Genomic DNA, 27,136 nt, shown 5'->3' on the forward strand with positions numbered 1-27,136 from the left:
TCCTGGGCCATCTTGTCCACTCCCACGGCTTCAGTTACCAGGCGCAGCCAAGGCCACCCAATCTCTGCCTCTCATTTGAGATAGCAGGCTCCTGGCTGCCTCTGGGGGGTGTCACCCAGGCCCTACATACCTAGTACAGCCACACCGACCTCCTCACCACCCCCAACCTGCCTTTAACATCCCTCATAGCCCTTTTCTCACCATTCCCTTGGCCACTGTCAGGTTAGGGGGTGGAGGGCCCACCAACCCATGCTCTCACTTGTAGCCAGACCAAGCTTTTTAACAGGTACATGACCAGGATCTCACCCCTCCAGAACTTGTCCCTTGACACCTCCTGACCCTTCGAATCTCAGCTCAGATATTACCTCCTTCAGGGAGCCTCCCCAGAGCCCCAAGTTTCGTGAAAGCTCTCCCTGGCCTCCCATAGCCCTGGGTGTTCCTGATTCTTCCTGGGCATCCTGCGTGAGTACTGTGGACATGTCTGCCTCCCCCATGGGATGGCCTGAGTTATTCCTATGTCCCTGGTGGTCAGCACAGGGAAGGAGGCACTGGGGTTTCCTAAACTACACATCCAAGGAGACCTGGAAGTTCTGCTAACAGAGATGTGTTGCTCAGAAGCTGGGCATTCAAACAAGCTCTCAGGGACCAGACTCTCCCACCTCCCCCCGACCCTTCCTGCCAGGGTAATGGCATGACTTAGGATTGATTTCTCCAAGCCACCTCCCAAAGCTGCTGATATCAGCCAAGTTCCCAAGAAATCTCCTGCCTGGAGCCCCTGCTGGCTCTGGAACAAGAATAAGCCAGTGAGTCTGATGTTCGAGGGATCCCCTCAGCCCAAAGTTGTGTTTTCTTTCTGAATTCCTAGTCCCTGCCCTGAACTTCCACAGCCTCCTGTTTGCACAGGGAAGGGTCTTCAAGGAGTCACGGCCTGAGAAGCAGTGAGCGTCTGGTACTGAGCCTCTCCCGCCCTGACATCCTGGGAAGGCACCTGACACACTTCCCTGCTCCTCTCTTCCATGACCGCCAGGCTGCCAAGCCCAGGCCCTCACTGCCCCCAGATCCAGCTGCCTCTGGCCCTAAGCACACACTCTTTTCTGAGACTGTCAGGCCGGGTGTCACTTCCTGGGTTCCAGCCTGGTCTACTTCAGCAGACTTGCTGTGTGACCTCAGACTGGTCATTAGCATTCTCTGAATCTTACTTTACCCATTTGAGAAATAGGAACTAGATGGAGTAACACATAAAAGGACCCAAGGCTGTAATAAAAAAGAATAAAACACTGATCCATGCTACAATATGAATGAATCTTGAAAACATTACGCTAAGCGAAAGAAATCAGTCACAGAAGGTAATATAGGGCTTGTCGGGCCCATGCTGAGCACTGTACCTGTGTCATAGCCTAATGACAACCTTCCGAGTAGAGCATGACAGACTTCTGTTATAGATTAGAAACATGGGCCCCGGGAGAACAGATGAACAAACTGTGGCCATCCAGAAAATGGAATATTATTCGATGATAAAAACAAATGCATTACCAAGCCACAAAAAGAAATAAAAAGACCTTAAAAGCGTATTGCTAAGTGATAGAAGGCAATCAGAAAAGGCTACATAATGCATGATTCAACTACATAACATTCTGGAAATGGCAAAACCATGGAAGCAGTAAAAAGACTGGTGGTTGCCAGTGGTCGGAGGACTTTTAGGACAGTGAAACTATTCCACATGATACTGTAATGATGAACCACATGTCGTTACACATTTGTCAAACCCCAAAGAACGAACCCTAATGTAAACTGCGGACTTCAGTTAAAAATATTGTAGTAATGTGGGCCCATCGTTGTAACAAACATGCCACCCTAACGTAAGATATTACTAATAGGGGGAACTGTGGGGAGGGAGAGCATGTAGGAACTCTGTACTTCTTTTTAATTTAGAAAGATATTAATATGCTGAATGAAAACAACAGCATATTAATGGATACATAATGATTATAGATGGATGAAAAAGAAAATTATTAACTATGCTTTCCTTCAGTTATAAAAAAGAAAGCAAATTATCAAAATTAACTAAGCTTAATTTTGCTACCTTGGTCAGGTCTTACTGTCATTGCTTGGTTGAGGAGCTGAACTCAGATTTTTTAAAATTTTATTTTATTTTATTATTAATTTCAAGCACAGAGTACACTGGTTAGACATTTATATAGTTTACTACTAAATCCCTGATTACTCCTTCTCCTCTCTGGCTCTACACACAGCCATACATTACTGCTGACTGCATTTCCCATGCTGTGCTCCCCATCCCCATGACCATCTATCAGCTACTAATTTGTCCTTCTTTAACCCTTCCACCCCTTTCTCCCAGGCCTCCAACCTCCCTCACCTCTGACCATCACCGGATTGTCCTCTATGTTTGCGAGGAACTCTGTACTTTTTGATCAATTTTTCTATAAACCTAAAACTATTCTTTAAAGAAATAGTCTATTAATGAAATACGTATGTATTTAATTTAGATTATATCGATCGATCAACAGATAAGCAGATCCAAGACATTGCGTGATTCTTCCAAGGCCAAACAGCTAATAGGGATGGAAGGAGGATTTGAACCCAGGGTGGCCAAGCCTATAGCCCAGTCCTTCCACGGCACCAGCCCCAGAGGGACAATCTGCCCATGTTTCTGCAGCCTTTCATGTCTATGTCAGCCACAGCATCTGTGTCACTGTAAATTGCACCTCGAAGGGCCAAACTCAATATTTTGGTTGGCACCAGGGGAGCAAGGACATGGACTGGGGCCAAGAACCCTGGGAGGGAAAAGGGAACCCCCCCTGCCACAACAAGCACAGGGTTGAGGTTGATGGAGATCTGACCTTCTCTAGCGGTCTGCCAGGGCCCCAAGGAAGGAGGCAGGGCACCCACGTGCAAGAGAGGCCACTCCCCTTCTCCTTGGCTATGACTGCCCTCTCTGGGACCTCAACCCCAGTCCAGGCCTGGGGCTAATAAGCTGAGGCTGAGCTCAGCTACCAAGAGGCTAAGTGACCTCCACAAGCCTTTGGCTTCAGCCGTCTCATCTGTATCATGGAAGGGTCTGAACACCACCAGATGATCTCCAAGGGCCCTTCTGGCACTCAGCTTCTAAAACACTTTAACCACCTACTCTCTCCTCATGCCCTAGAGAAAAGCTGAGATGGGCTGGCACAGGAAGGAGGGAATGACAATCCCACAGTCCTTGCCTAGTCTGAGGGGAAGAATCCTCTACGTTCCTAAAACTAATGCCTGGGAGCCTAAGCCTGCTACGGATGGGAGTGATTAAAATGAGCATGAAAGCTGAAGGCCTACAACATGTTTGGAGGCCTGGTCATCCTGAGCCCCAGGCCAGGGCTCTGCCCTTACCCAGGTGTCGCCACCATCTTTGACAGGGACAAAGGTACAAGGAGTCACAGCCTGGATAACTCACAATGACCCCTTACTTCACTTAGAGTAAAGCTCAAGGCATAAAAGGCTATAGTCACTTCTCCCATCATGCTTGGGAACATGGCCTTGGAGCAAGACCAGGGCTTCCCTGTGGTCCTTCCTAGCTGCCTTGTCCATCCCCTGCTCCCAGTGCAGGTGTGCCTGGGAAGCAACCGTAGCTCTGGGCCCCTCTGCCCATCCTTCAGGCCTGCAAACTCCTCAGCTTAGATGGCCCTTCTTCCAGGAAACCCTCCCTGCCTGAGTCAAGGTCTTCCGGACCCACAGCTCCTGTGCTTCCTCAGGTCCCGGAACTGATGACTGCACAGAGGCTTCATGGAGAGGGCAGAATCTAAGTGGAATTCAGAAATAAGAGAGGTTCGTAGCACAAAGGGAAGAATGGGGCTCTATGTGAAAGAACCTGGTGGCAGAGCCTCTCCCAGGGCCAAGGGCTCCAGCCAGAAAGTTAACCCATGTGGGTTCCATTTGGTGTGTGTATGGGGGGGTCTGCTGCCAACAGGATCCTCCCCATCCTCTGGGGGCTCAGGGGTAGCAGGGAAGCCCCCAAGCATCTCACCAGGTGGGCTGTTTTCCCAAACTAACAATCTAACACAAACCAACAAGACAAATCCCTGGCCTCAGGACAGAGGCTGGAGGTAGGGGGACAGGGGTAATTCTGGGACTTCACATTCTTTGAGGCTTGAAAAGCCCAGAGAAATGTGGGACCAACCAGCTGCAGGCCCCACCCTGCCACCATCCAGCACAGCCTTCTACACTTCACTTTTGAGGAGTGCTCACAGATTTACTATCTTTTCATCATGTGAGCCTCACCGGATGGCTTAAATTGAGAGACCTGAGCTGCCACCACCACACTGTGGCCCCGAGCACGTCACTCCACTTCACTGGGCCTCAGAGAAAGCTCTAGATTCTAATGAAATCAGCAGAGAAGGAAGGCAGACGCAGGGCAGGAAGGAAATCGCTGAGGCAGCTGCCAGTGGGGAGAGGCTGGGAGAGACGGTGCCAGGAGGAAAGCCTGGGAGGTAGAAAGACAAGGTAGGCCAGCACTACATCCCCATGTCATGCGTGCTCATTTTGGGGGAAAAAGTTACTCAGTGGCCAAGGCTGGGGCTCAGCAGGAGTCCTCAAAGAATCAATCGTGTCATAATTAGTCATTATTAATCTCTTTCCACAGTGGTGTCAGAGCCTCCTGTTTACCTAACACTTCTGTCCAGAGACCTCTGATTGCTCTTCCACCAGGGAGCAGGCCAAGGCTGACGGCATCACCGAGCAGGCTCGCTTCGCCCCAGTCATGAGTTCTCCAGTTCCCTTGCCCCTCCTGGCTGCTCTCCTGTAGGAAATGCTCCCTGCTTTTCCCTGGGAACTATGGCCTCTGGAACCATCTGTCCCATATCTAAGGCTCTTTAGATGATTCAGTAAATGTTTAAGAAACATCCACTGTGTGCCAGGCACTGCTGGGAGCCAAAGAGAATCACAGAGAATCAGATATGGACCTTCCTTTTAAGGGGACAATCTTATCACAGCAACAGCAGCTACAATTATAACCACATGCCCCGTATTTCACAGTTGATAAAGAGCCTCCCCACATACTGGCTCATTGAAGCATCTTGCCAACTCCACAGGTAAGTATCAGATCCCTGTTTTACAGATGAGGCAGGAGGCTGGTGGAGGTCAAGACAGGTCTGCTGAGCCACATCCTCAGTTAAGACCCTTGGGGGACAGACTAGCATGTCTGGGGCTACAGGCTGGACAGAAGCCAGGCTCAGGACCCTGCCCAGTGTGGCCTTGGGTTCTCCTGGCACAGAAAGGACCTCTCTTTCCCAAGTCAGGGCTATGAGCTTGGGCTGAATAGTCACCAGGTGTGACCTGTTCTTGCCCACAAGAGCAGAGCTTAGCATCTCAGACTCAAAATCTCCTGCTGCAAACTCTCTAAACAAGAGTCTTAGAATCACCTCACCCAAGACTCACACAACATGGAATCCTGGTGCAATCCAACAGAGATCTTAGAACTATCCCTGGATTTCAGACAATTAAAGCTATCGAATGTCAGCACCAGGAAAGACCTGGAGGCATTCCATCCAGCCTCCCTTCCCGTGCAGAAATCTCTAGTATGGCTGCTATTGGAGGTTCCCCAGCAGAGCGGCCTGTATAGGCTTGCACTGGCTTGCATACTCTCAGTGATGCGCCCCTCCCTCCCTGGAGGCCTGAGTGGTTCACACCTTAAGTCAGGACTATAAGAGGACCCTCCTAAGAGGAGCTGCCTGTCCCCTGCCCCCCAAAACACCCCAAGATTAATACTGACAGTGTCCTCCTGGAGCAGAAAGGGTGAGCAAATGTCCCCAGGGCCTCTGGCAGGGCCTCTGGCTGGGCCTTGAGGCCATGACAGGACCTGGTGAGCCGGGAGACTTTCTTAGTCGTCTTACCCTGGGTTGACACCCTAGCCCCTCCCAGGAGCCCAGGGATTCTGTCAGGCTGGCTTTTTCCAATGCCTCTGCCTGAGTCCCTGGGAAGGGGGGCCACCTGACTGAGAGGAGGAGGAGGAAGTTGAGTCTGGCAGAGACTTGCACTAAGCAAACTTGTCTCTGACTAGTTTTTGCCCCCTGGGGGAATGGAAAGCAATGATTTATTTTATTTATTATGTAAAATAGTGGAGTTATTATACAAACAGGCTTGCCAAACAAGCCTTAGGGTGGGAAGAGAAGCCAGTCTTACCATTTAAGAAGGCTTTCTCTTGCTTCCTTCCACTCACACCTACCTGTCTCACCTCACTTCCCCCTCCCTCCTCACACTGCTGTGCTCCAAGCACACCACACTACCTACCCTCCCACTGCCTTGCCTCTGCTCATGCTGGGCCCTCTATCAGGAAAGCCCTCCCCACCACGCCAATGCACATCCCATCAGGACCCTGTGCAAAGCTTGGTCTGACGCCCCCATGGAAGCCCACTGCTTCCTCCCTTTGTGTTCGCATCATCTGTCAGAACTCGTGAGACATGATCACAGGCCTCTGCGCACAGTAATTATCCGCTTTCATGGCTGCCTTGCCCACCATGCTGAGAGCTTCCCCAGGCAGAAACTTCTGATACACTCAGCCAAGCTTTTCTGAAGAGCCAGTGTCTGTGGCCCTGCACTGGACACAAGATATCCCAGGCCCAGTTCCCGCTAGAGTCACTGGGGAGGAGACCTGTGTCCCTGCACTGGGCCAGCACCAAGGAGGCGCCCATTTATTTGTCACTCAGAAAAGCTTGTTAAATATGTAAAAGAAGGAAAGAAGGAACTGATCAGAGCCTCTTAAACCACACAACTGCAGAGGCACTTCTGAGCCTGCTCTGAATTCTGCCTCTGAATAATAATCAGCCTTTCCCTATTTACAGGAAAATTAAGTTGCTAAAAAAAGTCTCAATTAAGTATTTTCTTCCACGATTTTTTCTTAAACCTCTGATATCTGCTTGCATATTTTTGTCCCTGGCCTAGTATAAGATGACCTCAGATTTAGCAAAGAATGCTGATCTCCTCACCGTCATTTCCATCTCCCTTCACTGTGGTATTCTGGGTAAAGTGGTAGCCCCTCTATTTCCAGGCAAGGCTGAGAACCTGGGGCCTAAACTTTTCTTCCTCTCTTTCAAATTTCCAGGTTTCCTTTTGGTTTCCTTTTGGTTTCCTTTTGGTAACCAAAGAAAACCAGCCTTGCTCGAATGCTGAGGAAGACAGTCCCAGGAGTTGGTGGCCAGCACACCTTGAAGATTCATGCCAATTCCACCATTTGCTATTCATTCCTTTGGCTGAAGTGTCACTTTTTCTAGGATTCACTCTTAAAACACAAATCTCTCCCTGGAAATGAGAGCCCATTAAACCCCCAAACTGGAGGGCAAGGAAACTTAGTTCAGTTCTTGGCTCTAGAGAGGCGGTAAATCATAGGGGTTGGGATGTGTACCCAAGAGCCAACCTGTCTGGGTCTGAAACCCAGTTCTCCCATTTACTAACGGAGTAGATTCCTTGATGCCTCTATACCTCAGTCCCCTTATCTATAAAGTGGAGATAATAATAGCTCCAACCTCATGGGCTATTGTGAAGATTAAATGAGCTAATCCATGTGAGGTGCTTAGATTTAGTATCAGGTACACTGGAGTAAGCAACAGACAACTCTACTCAGAGCTTCAGGGTTTTTTTTTGTCTGTAAAATGGGACAATAATCCCTGTTTCTCATAGGTTTGTTTTTTTGTTTTGTTTTGTTTTTTTGGTAAACTGTAGGGTGCTGCCCCCATGGTTAAGAAAGACATTATTTTAGACCTCAGTGGTCTGCTCTATGCAGCTTGTCTCTAATTCCTTTCTCCCCGCCTCTCTCTCTTCTTTTTTCTTTACCTGGAAGAAGGTACCAGTGGCAGTGAGCTAGGCTCCCAGGAGGTGTCCTGTCCACGGAGTTGGTGATGTCACTTCACCGGGAGAGCTGCGGGGGCAGGGGGACAAACCCAGTCAGATTACTTATCAGTTCACCCTGTCTTCTCCCCTCCCACTTGAGACTTAGTGAGCCTGTGCCCATGTTGTGTTGGATGTGGGGCCCAGGGATGGGTCATATCTAGTTCCTGCCCTAGAAAAATTGCCAAGCTAGTGTGTGAGCTGTGTGCATGAGCTGTGGGCTATGACACCCCATACATGCAATCCCACCTCTACACATGCTGCCCATAAACCAGCCCCAACCCCAAACCCAGTATAACCTGCTCTTGAACCACTCTTACCCCCTCTACCCCAGAGCCCATGGAAACATGATCCAAGGCCCAGCCACCCTGGGGCAAGACCTGGGGCTGTGCCCAGCTCCTGGGGGGCAGAGGTCCTTTTGTGCTGCCCAGGGAATTGCTTCTCCGACAAACCAGCTGTTCTAAAGCAGCCGCTGAGGAAGGGCCAATGGGCTGGAGGCGGGATCTGGGGCACCACAATTACGTGGCTGACTTCTGACTCATGCACTGCCTCCCCTATCACCAGCTCTTATAACCTGAAGGGCAGCCCTCCTGCCCAGGAACTGGGAGGAGAGATGGTGCCAACGGGCCACGGGGAGAGAAAGAGAGGGGAGGGGGCTCTAGGCCAGACTGCAGGCTTCAGAGGATACTGCCACATTGCCTACTAAGGGACATAAGCTGGCAGGGCCAGGGACATAAGCTGGCAGATGGCAGGGTCACCTGGAGTGTCGGAGGCAGAGCCAGGGCTGGAACCCAGGTCTTCTGGGGCCCTGTAGACCCAGGGCAGCGGTGGCTCAGGCCTGGTGTCCAGCCCAAGCCCATGCCAGTGAGAACTCTCTCCAACTCGATTGGGCCCTGGAGCCATACACCAGCAAGAAACACACAACTCAGACTCAGCCTTGGATGGGAATGAGGCAGAGCTGGGCTCGAAGATAGCTTGGAAATGACATCCAGCTACTGAAAAACAGACTCCTGAAGCACCCGCAGCCCTGTCTTCCTCCACCTCCAGTCCCCAGGTTTCTCACAGGGCCCTGAATGTACTGCACTTTACAGTTTACGAAACACACTTATTTCCTTCATCTTCCACAGTGATCTTAAGGCCTAAATGACAGAGAATATAAATAGAACAGGGCTTCTCAAACTTTAACATGTCAACAAATCACCTAGAGATCTCACTGAAATGCAGTCTGACTCAGTACTTCTAGGCTGGGGTCTGGGACTCTACACTTTGGACAGGCTATTGGGTGATGCCGATGCTACAGGCACAGGGACCACAGTCTGAGTAGGAAGACCATCAATGTCTTGTTAACAGCATGGCCGCTGGGGTCAAACTGCCCAAGTTAGAATCTTGGCTCTTACAATGTGACCTTAGGCAAGTTACTGAACCTCCCTGTGCCTCAATCACCTTATGTATAAGACAATAATAAAAAACTTATCCCATAGGGTTGATGTGAGGATTAAATTATGTAAAATGCCTAAAGTGATTATTATTTCCAACTTTTAAATGGAGCCTCTGAGAGGTAGACACACCCAGAAAGGTGGCAGAGCCAGAAGTCAAACCCAATTCTCTTAATGTAAATCCTGCAATACCAAGCTACCACAAAATGTCACAGCCAGAAAGCCCTCCCCCAACTAGACAGACATGGATATTGAGACCCAGAGAGGGGCAGGGAACTGACAAGGTCACCAGAAAGTTGGTGTCAGAAATCCAAGCCTATGACTCTATGGCTCCAAGCCTAGTGCTCTTTTGATCATACCTCACTGTCTCGCAAGGAAGAAAAAGTGTCACAAATTTGCCCTGGGGGATCCTGGCTCTGCTGTCAGCCCCTACCTGGAAACTGGATATGGGAATGAATGGATGTGGAGGCTGCCCCCATGCCCATGGCAGCCCAAGTTCCATGTTCTCTCAGAGCCCTGCCTGCCGAGCTGGGTGAAGAGAACAGTCTAGCATCCTCCTTCCATCTCCTTCCCCTCCTAGTCTATGTCACTGCTCAGTCTCAGGTCACCCAGCTGGGGTCCCAGGCAGAGGGTGGCACAGCCTGGGCCTGCCAGGCCTTCAGCCCCCACCTTGACTTCCCAGCACGGGACCAGTGGAAGCCTGTGAGTCACTTAAAGGAAGTGCTCAGTCCCAAACAGGAAGTGGCTCTTCAAACAGAAACCCCCTGCAGGATCTCCCCAGGGCCCTGGGACAAGTGGCCTGGGTAGCAGAGTTTGATGAAGGAAGGGAAGCAGATTGGGATATAGCAGCACTTATTCAGATTTTATCTGAAACTCCAACACAATACGCATCCTCTGCATTGTGAAACCTGGTCAGGGGGCTTTTCTACTGTGTAATCTCAGGTGCATCAGTACCCTTCTCTGAGCCTCAGTTCCCTCATCTGTAGGATGATGGGAATGCATACAAGACTATTATGGCCTGGCATTCTATGATAAAATGAAGAATTGAACGAAGCGAATATAGGTTATAAATAAATGAACAAATGCATATATGAATGAAATGAATGAATGAATGCAGATACCTAGATTTAGATCCCAGCTGCTGGGAGAGACTCCAAACTGGAATAAGCAGGTTGGAAATTTGTTATCTGGTTTTTTTTTTTTTAATTCATCTTTCCTAAATGTACGTATAGCTTATATTTATTACAATGTTTACTATTAGAAGGATTTTGGGTCTTTATTTACAAATTTGGTGATGTTTTTATGACCAGGAATATGTCATTGAAACTTAACTCTTATTTATACCAACTAGCCTATGATAAAATTGGTTTTGCCATTTGCTGTTTCACTTAAAGTCGCAATTTCCAAGAATCTATCGATGATGTTAAATGAGGGCTCACTGTATGCACTTCCCAGTAATGTGAAGCATCTTTTTTTTTTTTTTTTTTTTTTTTGGCTTTTCTCCCTGGTCCAATTTGTGGTTCTGAAAGTGCTTATGAATTAGTGTGGTATTCACAATAAATGCGCATGGTGGCTGAGGAACACCTTACAGTATAGTAGTCCCCGCTTCTCCGCAGTTTCACTCTCTGTAGTTTGTTACCTGTGGTCAACCATGATCCAAAATTACTAAATAAAAAAATTCCAGAAATATACAATTCATAAGCTTTAAATTGCACACCATTTTGAGCAGCATGATGAAACCTCACAGCATATCACTCCGTCCAGCCCAGGACACAAATCACCCCTTTGTCCACGCCTTGTCCACACTGTGTACCCTCCCTACCCTTAGTCACTTAGTAGCCATCTAGTTATCAAATTGACTATCATGGTATCACAGCGCTTATGACCCTGATTTTACTTAATAATAGCCCCACAGTGCAAGGACAGTGATGCTGGTAATTCAGATGAGTCAGAAGTAAAAAGGTGAACGTTTCAACTTAAAAGAAATAAAACATTTATGCTGCTTTGAGCTAGTTTGCCGAGAGACCACATTCACATAACTTTTCTTCCAATATATTGTTACAATTGTTCTATTTTATTATTAGTTATTGTTATTAATCTCTTACTGTGCCTAATTTATAAATTAAACTTTATCATAAGTGTATGTGTATAAGAAAAAAACAGAGTATATATAGTTGACCCTGAACAATATAGGTTTGAACTGGGCAGGTCCACTTATATGCAAATTTGAAAAAAATCCTATAAGTGGACCCACTCAGTTCAAATTTGTGTTGTTCAAGGGTCAACTTAAATTATACAAAGATTTTCGACTTTACGGGGGTCAGCGTTCCTAACCCCCAAGTTGTTCAAGGGTCAGTTGTATAGGGTTTGGTATTATCTGTAGTTTCAGGCACCCACTGGGGGTCTCAGAAATTATCCCCTGTGGATAAGGGGGGACTACTGTATTTAAAAAATTCATATTACTCAAATCAATGTAACACGAAGCACGATACTAATTATTTACATTGGCAACTAGATAAAATATTAAATATTAAAACTGTCAATGGTTTCATATTTATAAAATCTTCAAAAATTTGAATTTAATCTCTAAATAATTTCATTTCAAAATCTGATATAAATTATGATAATTTATATAGCATTTTAATTTCTATATCTTTTAATTTCTATAGCATTTTAATTTCTATAGCATTTTCAAGGATTAAAATTAATTGTGAAAATATAAATTTTCCTTTCTTTACATTTACTGTAATTTAAATTGTTGATGAAAATATATTCAAATTCCATATACTTTAAATATGATTGCATTTTATTTTTAATCCTTTATTATCTTCAGTACAAAATTTTCAAATGTCAAAATCTTGATTATAATAATATAATTATAGTAATCTTGCTAAAATGAAGACAAAAAATATATTTTATGAAATAATGTATGAACTATAAGTCTTATTACTCATCTGAACATCACCAGCCCACCAGATATATAATAATAATTAAATTCCTTGATATTTTATCACTTTCAGTCATATAAAACCAAAACTTTACATATATATTTCAATTTGCCTTATGAAGATATATTTGTTAAGGTGGGAAAAGCAAACTATTTTAACAGTTTCTTGGTTTTATAAACTTCAAAAATCTGACAAAGATATAGGGACTTCTATTTGTATTTTTGTCCTGGACCCTGCAAATTTTGGGCCAGGCTTGCCTGTTCACTCCCCGCTCACCAGCTCTCACTTTTACAGGGCCCCAGCTACCTACGCTGGTCACTTCACCTTGCTAAGCATCATCTGGGCTGCCAGCCAGCCCTACCTTGCCCAGAGTCTGCCTTTTAGGGAATGCTCTTACAGGAAATGTTCTCATGCTTAGTTAGATGTGGGCCTTATTTCCAGAACTGACTCAAATACCCTCAAGAACAGTGACCATGACTTGACTAGGATCTCCCATAGACCGGGTGCTCCTTGAAGTCCCTTATATTCCAGCACCATCGTGAAGAGACCCGGATAGGAGGGCACGGCAGCCTCTGGTCTACCAGGCTGCTAGCCTCCTGACCATCAGGCCAAGTGAATGAGCTGTGGCCCCCATAACTGGTTTTCTCCTCCTCTGTGCCCCTCCTCAGTCCACCTCTACCCAGGCTCCCTTGCTGCCCTCCTTACTCTGGGCCTACTGGTTATAGTGACTCCCCTTTGGGCTAAGGCCACCAGGTTGCACCTTCAGCCCCTGACGTCTGGGCTAACGATTCTCTGCGTTCCCTGCCCACCACCCTTCCTTCCTAGCATCTTTCATAAAGATGACAGAGAGCAGGAATTGGGTTCTGGAGAGGACAGGGGTGTCAAGGAGAGAGCAGGAGACTGAGAGCCAGAAGACCTGGGTTCTGGGTCTGGGTTGGCCACTGGAAAGCAGATCAGCCTCCTCTCCAAGCTAAGAATCTTCATTCGTCAGATGGGGGTTCTACATTCGGCCCAGTCTGCCTTGTGGGGTGATTGGGAGAACGCAGCAAGCAGGACATGACGGGGCTTTGTAACCTGTAAAATGCTAAGCCTTGTGAACAGGGCCTAACTCCATCTCTCTTCTGTTTCCTACGCAGTCTGGTGCATGCAGAATCCATCCACCATAATACTCTTTCCAGAGGGCTGGCTGCAGCCTTGCACAAAGCCGAGATTCTCTGCCCATTCTCTTGCTTACTCCTCTTAGCCTCCCATTGCAGCTCGTTGTACAGATGACAAAAAAAAAAAAGGGGGGGTTCAAGGGGGTTTGGGTCCCTTGCTCAAGGATGCAGCTAAGCAAGTGGCAGAGCCAGGATTCATACTCTGTCTGACTCCCAAGCCAGCTTAGACAACATAAATCCAGCCACCAATACATGTTTCCTGAACTTTTCTGTGTGCCCGGAGAGGCCCTGAGAGGCCCTGAGACCCCGGTGGACAGACAGAGCTCCCTGCAGAGAAGCCTAAGGTCTAATGTACAGATAGATGCTAGAGTGTGTGTGAACAAAGGAGGCAGGAGCCAGGACAGGGCACAAGAAGGCCTTGATGGTTGATCAAAGCCATCTTCCAGCCTAACTCAGTGGGAACCCACCATAGGCAGCAACAAATACCTGGGAGAAAGCAAACTTGTTTCCCCTGTACCCACTACCCTAGCCAGCCACATCCTGCCTGCTCTGCCCCTGCTCTGCTCTGACATGAATTGCTGTGATATGAATTCTAGTCTCAGGGTCTGCTTCTCCATTACCCAACCTAGGAGGTAGGTGCCCCAGAGCAGGCAGGGAGAAGCTCTAGACATTTTAGAGTTCTTCCTCTGGAGCCACCACCCTACGTCCACCCTCACCCCAGGGGTCTGTGGGTTCCCCAGGCTTCAAGATAGGGTACAGCCTTACAGTAGTCTAGACATTAAGCCTGGAGAAAGCCGGGCCCTGCCCATCTGAGCACAGAATCCCTCACACAGTAGGTGCTTAAGAAATGGTTTTCAGATGAGCTAATGACTAAATAGCAGTGACTGACCACTCTGGTGCCCGGCTCAGGATGTTCATCCTGGCCGACGGGAGGTTAGTTCAGGTCTGAATCAGATGGAGGCAAGGGGCCAGAGAAGAGCTTATAAAGGGTAAGGTGCTCATGTAACCAGCCGTGGGGCGAGGAGCAGATCCCGGCTCTTTCACCTTCACCCTTTTGCGGTGTGATCACAGGCAAATCACTTTACCTCTATGTGTAGCAGTCAATCAGGGATTAATCCCATGTTGAAATCATCTAATTTTAGGTGAGCACATACAAAACTTTGGTTAGAAACATGGGGCACTGAAGCTCAGAGAGGGGAGGTGACTTAGCCAAGGTCACACAGCAGGTAATGGAGTCTGGACAAGAACCCAGGCCTGTCATGCTCTGTAGGGCTAACTCCCAGAAGCCTGAGTGGAGAGGCCAGATTATGGGTGACATTCCTTATGATATCATGGGGAAGTGGGGAGGCAGGCTAGAGATTGGGGCAGGTTCCATTAGGGTCAACCCAGGCTGACATCACCAGTTAAAGTCATCAGTCCAGGAAGTACAACTCCTATTTGTTAATTTCTAGGACACATTGACCAACATGAGTTCCATAAGCCCAGGAGACACAGTGGGGTGGGGTGGAGTGGGGTGGGCTGGGCTGGGAAGAACAGCCAAATTCTACTGAGGTGGGGATGGGCTCCAGGGGCCTCAATTTCCTCCATGCGGTACCAGTGCCTCCTTGGCCCTGACCATGAGCCCTGTGCTGTCCCCTGCTCTTCAGCAAGCCCCCCTGGGCTGTGTAGGCAGAGATGGGGGTGGCACAGAGGCAGACTTCTCTGGAAGGGGCTATGGCAGAGCACCAGACCAGCCCTGGTGGAGTAGGAGAGACTGCCTGAGACCAAGTCATGTAGAGAACCCTGGAGGCTGTGCCCAGTCTGCCCAGCTGGGGAGCTCCGTGGGCTTCTGCCTCTGGAAGCTGAGAGACAGTGAGCCAGTACCTGGGGCTGGTGGAGCAATGGGACACAGGGCAGCTCTTAGAGGTCCTGCCTTTCACCAACCACACAATCCTGGGACACCGATTCTGCACCCCTCTTTCTAACGGGTGAGAAGACCTGTTACTTATTGGTGCTTCCTCTGTGCCAGGCTTGGCATAATCAGTATCATATATACTTTATCAGGCATAATCTGCACACCAACCCTCGGGAGAGGCCTCTGTCATGCTGTACCCATATTCCCTGGGATCCCTTACCATCCTGGGGACACATTGGGGTGTGTAATCCTGCCCAATGGCCAACATCTGTGGAGGTGCGTGGGCAGACTGACCTTAGGCTCTTGAAATCCCTTTGCCTGTGGCCCCATAATCCCCCAGATCCACCTTTACCAGTGCACCGGTGGTGGGTGGAGGTCTAAGCTGTCCAGCACCCTTGCCCCTGGCTGTCAGCTTTGGCTCCATGTCCCTAGAGCTCTGGGGACTAAGCCAAGTTCCCCTTGAGGGGCTTGGTTTGAAATAACAGTCTTGCTTCCCCTTCTCTTTCTGGTTCTACTTTCCCTATTCCTTCAACTTTTTTTTTTCCTGCAAAACTTCTGACATGAATTGCTGTGATATGAATCCTAGTCTCAGGGTCTGCTTCTCCATTACCCAACCTAGGAGGTAGGTGCCACTAATTTTTCCATTTCAGAGATGAGGAAAATGAGGCTCAGAGAGAGTTGTCAAAGATCCCCCATGTGGCAAGACGTGAGCTGAGGTCAGTCCAATGCAAAGCCTGAGCACTGATCCCTCTCTGTCCACCACCAGCATTATCTGAGCCTGTTTACATCCTTGAACCCTGTCCCCTCCTGGCCAGCTGAGCTAACTTACTTTCTTTTTTTACTGGAAGGAAAGATGGAGAATCAGTAGATGATCCAAGGGGAATGACTAAGTCTCAGATTCCTCTGTTGGCTCAGATCCTGTTTTGGTCAATCCTTGTGAATCAGGGCGGGTCTGACATTCTGGGAATGCAGGGAGACTTCAAACCAACTTCATGAAAACAAGTTGTAAAAACACTGGCCGCCACTCAAAGCAGCAGGCTGATGGGCTTGGCTCCACAGACCTGGACTGAACAAGTTCACTAGGAGGGAACACACAGCAGGAAAGACTTAGGCTAGACCCAGAGAGAACTTCCCAGTAACTGGGAACTGAGACCAGGGATGGAGATGGGCATGGCCTCTTTGGAAGCAGAAGAATCCATGTCCTGACCTTCCCAGGCCTTTCTTGTTTGAAGCATCTACAAAGCCACTTTGGTGAGCACTGAAGACACAAAAACCACCACAGGCCAACTCCACTCACTCAGCCCTGAGTTTCAGCCACTGACCTGGAACCTGGTTTATGAGGATGCTCTGATTTTGTGGGGCTCCTGCTTCCTAGGTCAAAAGTCTCCACAGGTGATCCTCCCACACCCAGAGTGAACAAAGGCCCTGGAGCCTGGCAGAGCTCAGGACAGGCCTGAGGGCCACCATGGCTCCCCCTCATCCCCTGCTGTCCACGGCCACCCTTCCAGAAAGAGTCCTTTGTTTCTGAGGACTAGAGCAAGTGTTTCTAGATGAGGTCTCATGCCCCTCCTCCTGCCTCATGCAGACCGTCTCCCCTCTCCAGGCAGCAATAAACAAGCCTGAGCATCACCCAGTTTGTCCCCCTCCATCCCCTTTCGGCCAGCATTCCCTTTCTTTCCTTCTTTCTCATCAAAACTTCTCAGAGTTGTCTATACTCATGTCTCCGCTCCCTCCCTCCCACCTGCTGCAAACTCACCACCCTCTGTTCCCACCAAGTTCAGTCATGACTTCTGTGTGAATAAGGACAGTTCTCAACCTCCCTGACCCTCCTTCTGGAAATGTCCTCCTTCCTGGGCTTCCAGGATACCAGTTACTCTAGTTTCCCTCCTCCCTCTCCAATCCTTACCCCAGCTCCTTAGCTGGATCCTCTCACTACCCAGCCCTCATGCTGCTGCTCTTCATCCTAAGCACCTTTTCCTTCCCTTGCCCTTCATATTCTCCTTAGAAGATATCAACTACCACCCCTGTCTCTGCCTAGACCAAGCTCAAGGCCCAAGTATCCAATGAACCTAGGTCGTCCCACCCTGGACATCCCACGGAAATCTCATACCCCCGGTATCCAAATGGGAACCCATCACATCTCCCTAAACCCGTTCTTCCCTCTTCCCCTGTCTCAAACCACCTAGAAGATGAGAATAACCCTCCCCACCTCCTCAAATCTTCAAATCCCATCTGGCACCAAGCCTTGCTCTGTTCTCTACATCCTTTCCCTCATCTCCCACCAAACATCCCTTAACTCTCAGCTCAAACTCCTCCTGCAGGAAGCCTTCCTTAACTCTCCAGTCAGACTTGGGCATGCCTTTTTCTGTTTTTGAGTACCGCACATAGTCCTTAGTTCATCAGCCATACTAGTGTCCAGCTGCACATCCCATTGCCCCAAGCTGCCTCCAGAAGGGCAGGAGCAGTATCTCGTATGCAAGCGGAAGGTTATACCTGCCCAGACCAGCTCAGCTTTCCAAATCAAAATCCCTCCCTTTTCCCAGTTGTAGTCCTGCCCTGCCTCCAAGTCACAACTCAAAGTTCCCTTCCAAGTGACCCTTGGCAGTTCCCTTTCCCAGATACAGTACCAGCATCTGAGAACTCAAAAATCAAACAAATAAAAAACAAACAAACTGGTGATTCATCTAATCCTCAGGACAACCCTGCTGGAGTCTGCATTCTCACTCCTTGGACAGATGAGAACACCATGGCTCAGAGGGATGAGATGACTTTTCCAAGGCCATACAGCTGCTAAGCTCTTCTTTTCTTTTCTTGAAATCATGTTCCCAGACATGACCTCCCTCTGGATGGAGCACTGGCCTTCCAGGGTGGCTGGAAGCAGGCTTCAGGTGGAGTGGAGGGTGGAGGGTCTAAGAGAGAGAGCTCCTGCTCTTAAAGAGCACCCATTCTCACCTGAACTGGAAGCCACTGATTCTCACCTGAGCGCCACTGCACCTGGCTGCAGCAACTGGAAGAGCCTGAGGCTGGCTCTTTTACTATGGGACTTGGAGCAAGTCACTGAGCCTTAGCTTCCCCATGTGATGTGATGGGGGCTGGATACCACAACTCTCAGATCTGTTCCATTTGGACCCTGCAAGGCTACAGAGTAGGGAGAGATGGAAAAGGGAGACCGTTAGGGGTGCAGCAGCTATTCTCCACAGACAGTCCTGGGGGCAGATGAGGAGGCCCTGCCTGTTACACAATAGCTGGCTGTCAGGCTCCACCAACCAGGTTGGCCAAGGCGGTCACCGTCTAACCCTTCTAACTCCCCCTGCAGGAGAGTGGATGTGAGCAGAGGAAAATCACAAACTATCGACATACTGAAAGAGGAGGGAAAGCAAGCCTGGGTGGTTATGCACATCACAGGCAAAGCTGATGCAAATGTGCAGACAAATACCTGGGTTTGAGCCCCATCACTCCGACCTCTCCCTATACTCCCTAAGTCCAGGACTCCCCCAAGTCCTGCTGATTCCATTTCAGAAGTGACTTCCCATTAGGGCACTCCAGCCCTTCACATCGCTACATGAGAAATAACCAAGGATTACGTGGGACCTACAAGATCAAACCCAATATGCAAAGTTTTTTTCTTATCCTGGCTTCAGTTTACCTTCCTGGCCTCCAGGGGAGCCCCAGCCACCTGGAACTAAGTCCCTGCCCCAGCAACTCCACTTTCCAACTCTACACCCTTACACAGTTGGTTCCCTCTGCAAGGAATGCCTTCCTTCTCTGCTTGGTGAACTCTTATAGATCCCTCAATACCAAATGGGAAAGGCTGCGGTTCAGTGAATTGGCTTCTGTAGTAGGAGTCAGGTCCTAAAGTCAACATATCCCAAGTAAACCGCATGTGATCAAAATCACCCTTACTTTTATAACTCACTTATATACAATGTCTAGGCCCTGGTCTAGACAGTTCCCATGTTTTGACTCATCTAATTCTCACAACTGAGGCAGATTGTATTTCCAAACACATCTGCTGGCAATATCTCCATCCCACTTGCTCTTCTTACGACGTAACTCTGACACTTTTCTGGAAGGGCTGGGGACTAATGGCCGAAGTGACACCACAAGACCTCTAAGGCCAGGTCACTGAATGTGATGCAGTTTCTGCCTCATTCACTGGAACACTGCTGCTGGAGCCCTGAGCCACCATGTATACACTCTGACTGCTCTGAGGCTGCCAGATGTGAGGAAGCCCAGACCAGCTGCAGAGTGGATGAGGCCCCAGGACTACATGATGAGCAACAGAGGCCTGGCCAGTCTCCAGCTGCTTCAGCCACATTTGGCTGTATCCATGTGGGAGACTCTGAGCTTAAACTGCTCAGCTGATCAGAACTTAAATTTCTGATCTATAGAAATTGTGAAATAGTAAAATGATTTTTGTTATATAAAGCCCCTAAGTTTCAGGGTGATTTGTTATGTAACAATAGTAACTGGAATATCACTATCCTCACTTTGGAGAAGACTCTGAATCACAGAGAGAGGTTAAGCAACTTGCCCAAGTAATTGGCAGAGCCAGGATTTGAATCCAGGCAGTTTAGTCCCAGAATCCACACTATTCACTACTACCCCATACTAACTGCCTCTGAGGTCTGATTGTCTCCAGGCTCACAGCAAGCCCCAGGAAGTGGTTGCTGAATAAATGGCTGAGGGAAGAAATAAGTAAATGAAAATTTAATGAGCAAAAGCAGAGCATGACCTCCCAGGTATAAGGCAGGGACCTTGCACAAGCTTGCACCATGCAAATGAGCTTAACATAATCACCTCATACTGGAGCAGGCAGAGGCTCCGAGGCCTTTAGTCCCTGCCTCCCTTCCAGGACCCACAGCCATGGGAAAAAATGACAATCAGAGCTGCCTGGCAGATCCCATCTGCCTCTACCCTTCACAGATGAGCCTGAGCTCAATGTTCATCTCTTTGCTCTCTGCCCCCAACCCTGCATGCTGCAGGGTTTGACACAGGCCCCTGGAAAGCCAGTGTCTCCTAAAGGTAAGGCCTGTGGACCCTGGGGACTGCAGTAGGAAGGTCCCTAGGCTGGGAGGTTAGAGACCTGGGTTTATTCCTGGCATGGCCATTGACAGGCTGTGTGAATTTGGGCAAGTCCCTGCCCCTCTCTGGACCCAGGTGCTCTTCAGCTCCACTGTTCTAAAGACTCACCAGATGCTGAGCTGGCCTCATGAATGGGGGCTGAGGTGAGCTTGGGTATGTGAGTCCAATAATCCATGGTCCTCTAAGCCCCCAAAGAGATCTGTCCCTAGAAGTAAAGTGGATAATGAGAATGAATCCCACCTACCACTCACTGGGAGCTTGCGGTGTGCCAAGCATTTATACATGCACAATTTCTAATCCTTGCAGCAACCCCATTGGGCACAGTAACAAGTGACAAAGGACTCAGACTTACAACTCAAGTGATGCTGAAAGCCAGGATCCAACTCAGGGCCATTCAACTTCAAAACTCCCACCCCTTTCACAATAGGAAAATGTAGAAGCAACCCAAGTATCCAACAACGAACAAATGGATAAACTAAATCTAGTATATATACACAGTGGAATAGTATTCAGCCTTAAAAAAGAAAGAAATCTTGTCACATGCTACAACCATGTAGCAAACCTAGGTGAACTTAGAGGAAATGCTAAGTGAAATAAGCTAGTCACAAAAGGACAAATACTGCATGATTCCACATATATGAGGTATCTAAAGTAGTCATATTAATAGAAACAGAAAGTAGAATGGTGGTTGCCAAGGAATGGTGGGGGTGGATGATGGGGCGTTGTTTAATGGGTATAAAGTTTCAGTTTTGCAAGATGAAAAAGTTCTGGAGATTGGCATGAAACAACGTGAACACAGTTAACGCTACTGACCTGTGCACTTAAAAATGATGAAGGAGGTAAATTTTATGGTTTTTTTTTTTTTTTAACCACAGTTAAAAATAATTTCCATTCTTGGGATAGAGAGGGAAATTAGGAGGGGTATTAAGTAGGGGAGTCCAGGCTGGCTCCACAAAAAAGGGGTCATTCGAGTCAGGCAGGATTTGGGTAAGCATAGATAAGTCTGGGGCACTACACAGACTCGGGCCTTCAGTCCCCCCTCCCTCCCAGGACCCAGTGACTCCACCTCCCAGCCCATCACAGGCCCTCCAGATCTCCACACAAAAGCAGTGACCTAGAAGAGAACAGCCATTGGCCTGGAAACAAGGATTTCTTGAACACCTACTATGTGTTCCCAGGCCCACTTACTGTGTGACCTTGGGCCAGTCCCTGTCCTCTGGAGCCTCAGTCTTCCCATCTGGATAATCGGAGGGTGGCCCAGAATTCCTTTCCATTCTTACACTGGGAATAATCTCTGGGAGGCGCCAGAGAGGGGGACCAGGGACCAGGTGCTGCAGCTTCAAGATCCTGCCCCAAGCAGGCTCTGCCCGCTTCACAGAGGGGAATCCGAGACCCAGGAGGCTTTGGTTTCATTCTGACTCAACAAACAGACACCTGTACCAACTATGTTTGTGATACTATCATAACTCCTCCTCCCAACCCAGTCTTGTTTCTTCTACTCCAGGCTGCCAAAAGCAGAACAGACTCTAACATAGGGCAAAGCATGAGTCACTGCACTGAGTGACAATGTCCTCTGTGCCCATGGCTCTCTCCAAGAATTCTGACTCTCACCTCGTTCCCTGATGCAGGAATCCTTTGCCCCAGAAGGAATGAGATGGGACAGTTCTTGGATCCAATCCCAGCTCTGCCAAGTACTAGCTGAGCCCCAGTGTCCTCATCTGCATAGTAGAGATAAGGACACCTCCCACGGTGCCCTGGGTGAGCATTAGATGAAGCAAGGGCACAAAGCACTGAGCCCAGGGTCTGGAATACAGTAGATGCTCAATAAATGGCTGCCATCATGAACTCTCTCCTTGAAGACAAAGCCATTTTCATCTATCTGTTTGTTTGTTCCTCTCAGAGGCTGGTTTGTTTGTTTGAACTCTTCCCAGAAGAGATTATCCCCCAGGAATGCTGGTGATGCTTCCAGCCATCCCCAGGGAAGAGAAGGGAGCAGCAATGAGCCTTGCCTGTTGGAAAAAGTAAAATCGTCAGGTAGAAACAAGAGAGAAGTTCCGGGGAAACACTGTGCTGCCCCAGCACTCTCACCCCCACCCTCCTTCACCCAGGAGGGCCCATGGTGGCCCCAGATCTTGCTAATAAGCTTCCTGGAGCCTGGCTAGGAGGCCTGATATGATCAGGCTACTTAAATTACATAAAGCCTTCTATTCTTAGCTGAGGAGGGGCTATTTCCTTCCCTTCGGGCTGACAGCACACTATCACCCCCACCCCTGGTATGGGCCTGGGGGTCAATAACGACCACGAGGGAAGTGGTGGGCAGCCCTGTGATCTGACTGAAACCTGAGGCCCACATGAGAGAGCTGCAGAGTGAGCCCCTGACATCCAGGTGTCCAAGGGTTCTACAGAGGGGCTTCCTGCGTTGGACAGAGGTCTGGATCAGATGACCCCTAAAGTCATTTCCAAATTCAATCTGGTTCCAAAAGTCTTGACTTCAAATGACCAAGATTCTAAGGTACCATAATCCAGTGCTTCCAATATTGGGAATAGAAAGATTCCATGGAACTAGAGAATCAAGGTTCCAAGATGTTAGTGATGACCAGAGGCTGGGCTTGTATATGCACCTCCCCTTCCCCTTGAGAGGCAGAGGACGGCCAGCTCCGCCCTGACCTTGGGGCCCCTAGAGGACTCAGCACTGAGGTCAGCAACGTTTCTGAGTCTTCCAGATCTCCCAGAGTTCCTGGGGAACTTCTATGCACTGCAAAAGAAACAGGAAAAGGAGGAGAAGACAAGCCGAAGCTGCCCTGAGGCCCACCAATGCCAGACACTGGTGCGCAGGGCATCCAATATTAGCATCTGCCTGTGCCAGAAGGGCCAGCAAACTCCTGTCAGACAGGCCTTGAGAAGCTGGATGACCTGCCTAAAGTCAAGGCTGGGAGATGGAGGAGCCAGGGTGAGAACACAAGCCCTAGCTGGCTTCAGAAATCATTCATTCACACTTCTTCGCTTTAGGCCACAGCTTCTCAGACCATGTCTTCTGACATCTGCTTTTAGATGGAAAACTGAGGCCAAGAGGAGAAAGGTCAGGTGCTCGAGGTCACAGAAATTGGTGCCAGAGCCGGGGAGAATCATTCTCACTGACTGTCCTCCATCCCCTGGCCAGGTCCCTACCGGTGATCCTCTTCTGGATTCCCCTTTTCCACCCACCCAGAACCAGGGCTCTTCAGGCAGGGCTGTCTCCTGCTCTCTTGGTCCCCAGTAAAGTAACTGCTCTACAGGGTCATCTGAGGGACAAGCCAAGAATCAGAGGATAGGACAGTGGGTCACAGCCTCATGCCCAAGGCTGGCCAGCTGAGCACTGCACAGTCTGGCAAGGGCTGACCCTGATGCGTGTCAGGAACGTGCACCTGGGTACTTGTCAGTAATACTCAGAGGCTAATTAATCAGCTGTCCCATTAAGGAAAGCAAATGAGGCTCTACTCAGCTGGCAGTCACAGAGCCTGCTTGTCACCAGCAAGGGGAACCCAGCCTCAGATTTCTCAGCCACTGGCCTGCACGCCAGGCCACCTTCCCCCAGACTTCCCCAGTTGCTCTTTTTTTCCAATAGAGTTTTATAATTTCTCATCAGAATCTCACAACACTGAGAGTTAGGTATCTTTTGCCATCTATTTATAGGTACAGGGAAATTAGGGACTCACTCTAGGCCACAGGAGACTATGCAGAGTCAAGACTCGCAGCCAGTGCTGCCTGGTTGCATGGCTTCACCTGGTCCCATAGGGAAGCTGCCCAGGTGATTTAGAGGTTCCTCTCGTTAGGTCATAAATTGAGAACATGTCTAAGCTACACTGACCATTTCAAGGAGCTCTTTACCACTTAGACCACAGGTCAAGTACCTAAAAATCCAATTCTTTTGCTCTGGGCTGGAATTAGAGCCTCTCTGCAAATCAGTGGCCTACTGTGTGCCTGGCACCCTACTGGGTATCCCACTCACTCGGTAGTTTGATTTGACCTCACACCAGCTTTGTGAAGTTGGTCTAGGCAGAACCTCAGAGTAGCCATGTCACAAATCCAAAGCTGCACAGGCACAGGGTGGAGCTGGAACAGGAACCCAAGAGTGTCAGGCCTTTTTAAGACGAGGGAGAAATGATCTTTATGTTCCGTGGGCTCTTTTCTCAATACACTGGTTAAGTTTCTGTTGATACTCCATTATATTCTTTTGCTTGCTCCCTGTCCACCTCCCTCCGTCCCCATGCTAAACCAAGCAGAGGAAGCATCTGTGATGCTTCTGGGTGCCAGCCGAGCCCAGCTGTGTGCCCCCAATCCTATCCCTGGAGGGTCCAGGACACCATCTGGAAGCCACTCAGGAACAAGGACATTGAGAGGGACCCACAGAACTCTGGGGAAAAAGATACTGGGTATAGCCCAGCCCTATTCGCATGTGCCCCATTCTGGACAGGGTGGCTTTGAACAAGCATTCTGTGTGACAGGCTGCACAGGCCCCCCAGAGCTCGTACCCCAGGCCCAGCTGAAACATGGCAGCCATCTATACCAAAAGGTGTCGCCCCAATTGACACCTTTCGGCATCAACTGGGAAGTGGAGGGGATGGAGGGGTGACAGCCTTATTCTGCCCCTCAGACCCTACACAACCCAACCCCCAGCTACATGGGACACAGGAGGCAGAGTCCCCTGCATGCAAGAAAGTCCTGTTGGACCTAGCCTGTGAGCAGTACAGATAAGCTGGGGAGGGGGAGTTCCTGACATGTGCTCCCCACCCTTCTCCAGAGACCAACTCACCAGGCCTCTGGGATGTGGCTGGGGAAGGAGCAGTATCTGGTCCCAGGGCCCAGCCAGCTGATTCTTTTCCTATTTAAATGCAAACAGACACAGGAGTGCAAACACACAGCCTGATCTGCATGTGCAACTTGTACATAATTCATGGGCTCCTATGCTTTGGCCTGGATAAAATGTACCCAGCAGGAGAAGCCACACAGAGAATAGTGAGCAGCAACCAGGGAACACTTTCGAGTAAGGGGTTAGTGGACCAGAGGCCTGGGAGATTATGAAACCTGGACCAATAAATATTATTACCAACAAGAATTGTTTATATGTGTATGGGATAAGTCAGTTTACCATATGCTTTCACGAACTATCTCACTGCATTTTCACAAAAGTCCAGTGTGGGAGTTACTATTGTCTTCATTTGATACATGAGGAAACAGGCTCAGGGGTTAAGTAACTTACCCACTTTCACTGAAAAGGAAGAACTTCCTGCCCTTCACCAAGCTGCTATATGCACGAAACCCTCAACCCCAGCCTGGCTCCACACCCCTCTCCCCCAAATCACAGTTTGGGGCCTTAGAAGAGCCATCAGCAAGGACACCAGGGCATTTCATCCTGATCTCAGAGGACCAACTGTTGAAGGAAGAGAGAAAGAATTCAACCAGCAGAGCAAGCCTGACTGCCGCCCCAACAAACGTCCTGCCCCCAACCCAGGATCCACCAGGGCAGCCCAGTGAACATGGAGCCTCGGGAAGAAATAGTCTGTTCTTCCCCTACACGCATGCAAGAATTCCTGAGAGCCCTTTAGAGCTAGAAGGGACATGCCAGGTCACCTTGCCCAAGCATGAGCATGAGGAACTCAAGGTCCAGAAAGGAAAAGGACTCGTCCAAGGTCCCACAGTGAAAGAGTCTAGTCAGTCCACAAACCTACCAAGTGCCAGCCATAGCTGGGGACACTTAGGGTGAATGTGACACAGTCTGGCCTCCAAAGTACGCCTAGTCAGGTGGGCACCCACTCAGCCAGTGTTTGGAACCTCATGATCTGCCCCAGCCAACATCAGCCAATCTCCAAAGACCCTCCTGTTCCTCCCTCTGCACCTGTCACCCCAGGTTCCTTACAGAGTCCTGAAGATGTAATCCACCTGTTGTCACCTCTCTACTTTTGATCTGTGTTGATCTTCTAGGAATGCCCTTCTGAGCTGGCCAGAGCCTGTCCGCCTCCCACCCCCAACTGGTAACCTCTGCCCTCTTTGCGGAGCCTCACTCAAGTTCTCCCCTTCCCTCCGCTCCCCACCCCCCAGCTCAGGCTGATCCCAGGGCAAGTCTCCCTGTCTCCCTCCCTCCCTCCCTCCTCAGGGCCTCCCCACACTCCTGACCTCCCTTACATCATCTATGCACTCTGCCCAGGTTAATTGTTCCTGGAACCAGCTCAGCACATTCCCCAGGACCTGGACTAAAGCAAGCTGAGTTGAGTAAAACGTGTTGCACATCCACCCACCACAAAGACCCAGAACAATTTTTAAAAATTACTTCTTCCTTTTAAGGCTTATATTTGTCTTTCTTTAAAAACCCTTAGTGGCACGGGGAAATGAAATGGAAGGTTCTTAGTCAGATGCCTCTTGGCATTTCCAAATGTTGGCTCTGTGCCTGACACACAGTAGATGTCTGAGATCCCTTCATTTAGTGGATGAAAGAATAAAAATATCTCCACCTTCTACTTTCTTGAGCTGCTTGAAACTCCACCATTATTATCAGTTCTTTCCTGGGACTAAATTCTGCTCCCTGTGATCCTCTCAAAATGCAAAGAGCCCTAGGCAAGAAAGAAGCTTTAGCTGGAGGCTTCTGTGTGCAAAATGGGAAAGTGAGGGTTTCCTAATCAGCTATCCCCAAAATGTTTTCTCTAGACCATTAGTCCCAGACCACTCTCTGTGACAAAGGAGTTACATGTTCAAACAAGCTTAAGAAAG

The 27,136-nt window shown here is 48.9% G+C and overlaps 1 protein-coding gene across 11 annotated transcripts in view; it reads right to left on the reverse strand.

Annotated features, from left to right (window-relative positions):
• Nucleotides 1–27,136, reverse strand: part of GDPD5 (glycerophosphodiester phosphodiesterase domain containing 5) — an 86,126-nt gene that overhangs the window by 44,324 nt on the left and 14,666 nt on the right. For 6 of the 11 annotated variants that reach the window (XM_025042789.1, XM_015600642.2, XM_025042788.1 and 3 more), the window contains exon 2: nucleotides 7,819–7,903. The exons of 2 other annotated variants lie outside the window; for them this stretch is intronic. The gene's annotated coding sequence lies outside the window, so the exon portion shown is untranslated. Of the gene's footprint in view, nucleotides 1–7,818; nucleotides 7,904–8,192; nucleotides 8,338–27,136 lie in introns of those variants that run through there. 3 more of the 11 variants (XM_025042787.1, XM_015600635.2, XM_015600636.2) reach the window with 2 other exon arrangements.

This window comes from Pteropus alecto, unplaced genomic scaffold, assembly GCF_000325575.1.
Source record: "Pteropus alecto unplaced genomic scaffold, ASM32557v1 scaffold7, whole genome shotgun sequence".
Taxonomy (NCBI): Eukaryota; Metazoa; Chordata; class Mammalia; order Chiroptera; family Pteropodidae; genus Pteropus; species Pteropus alecto.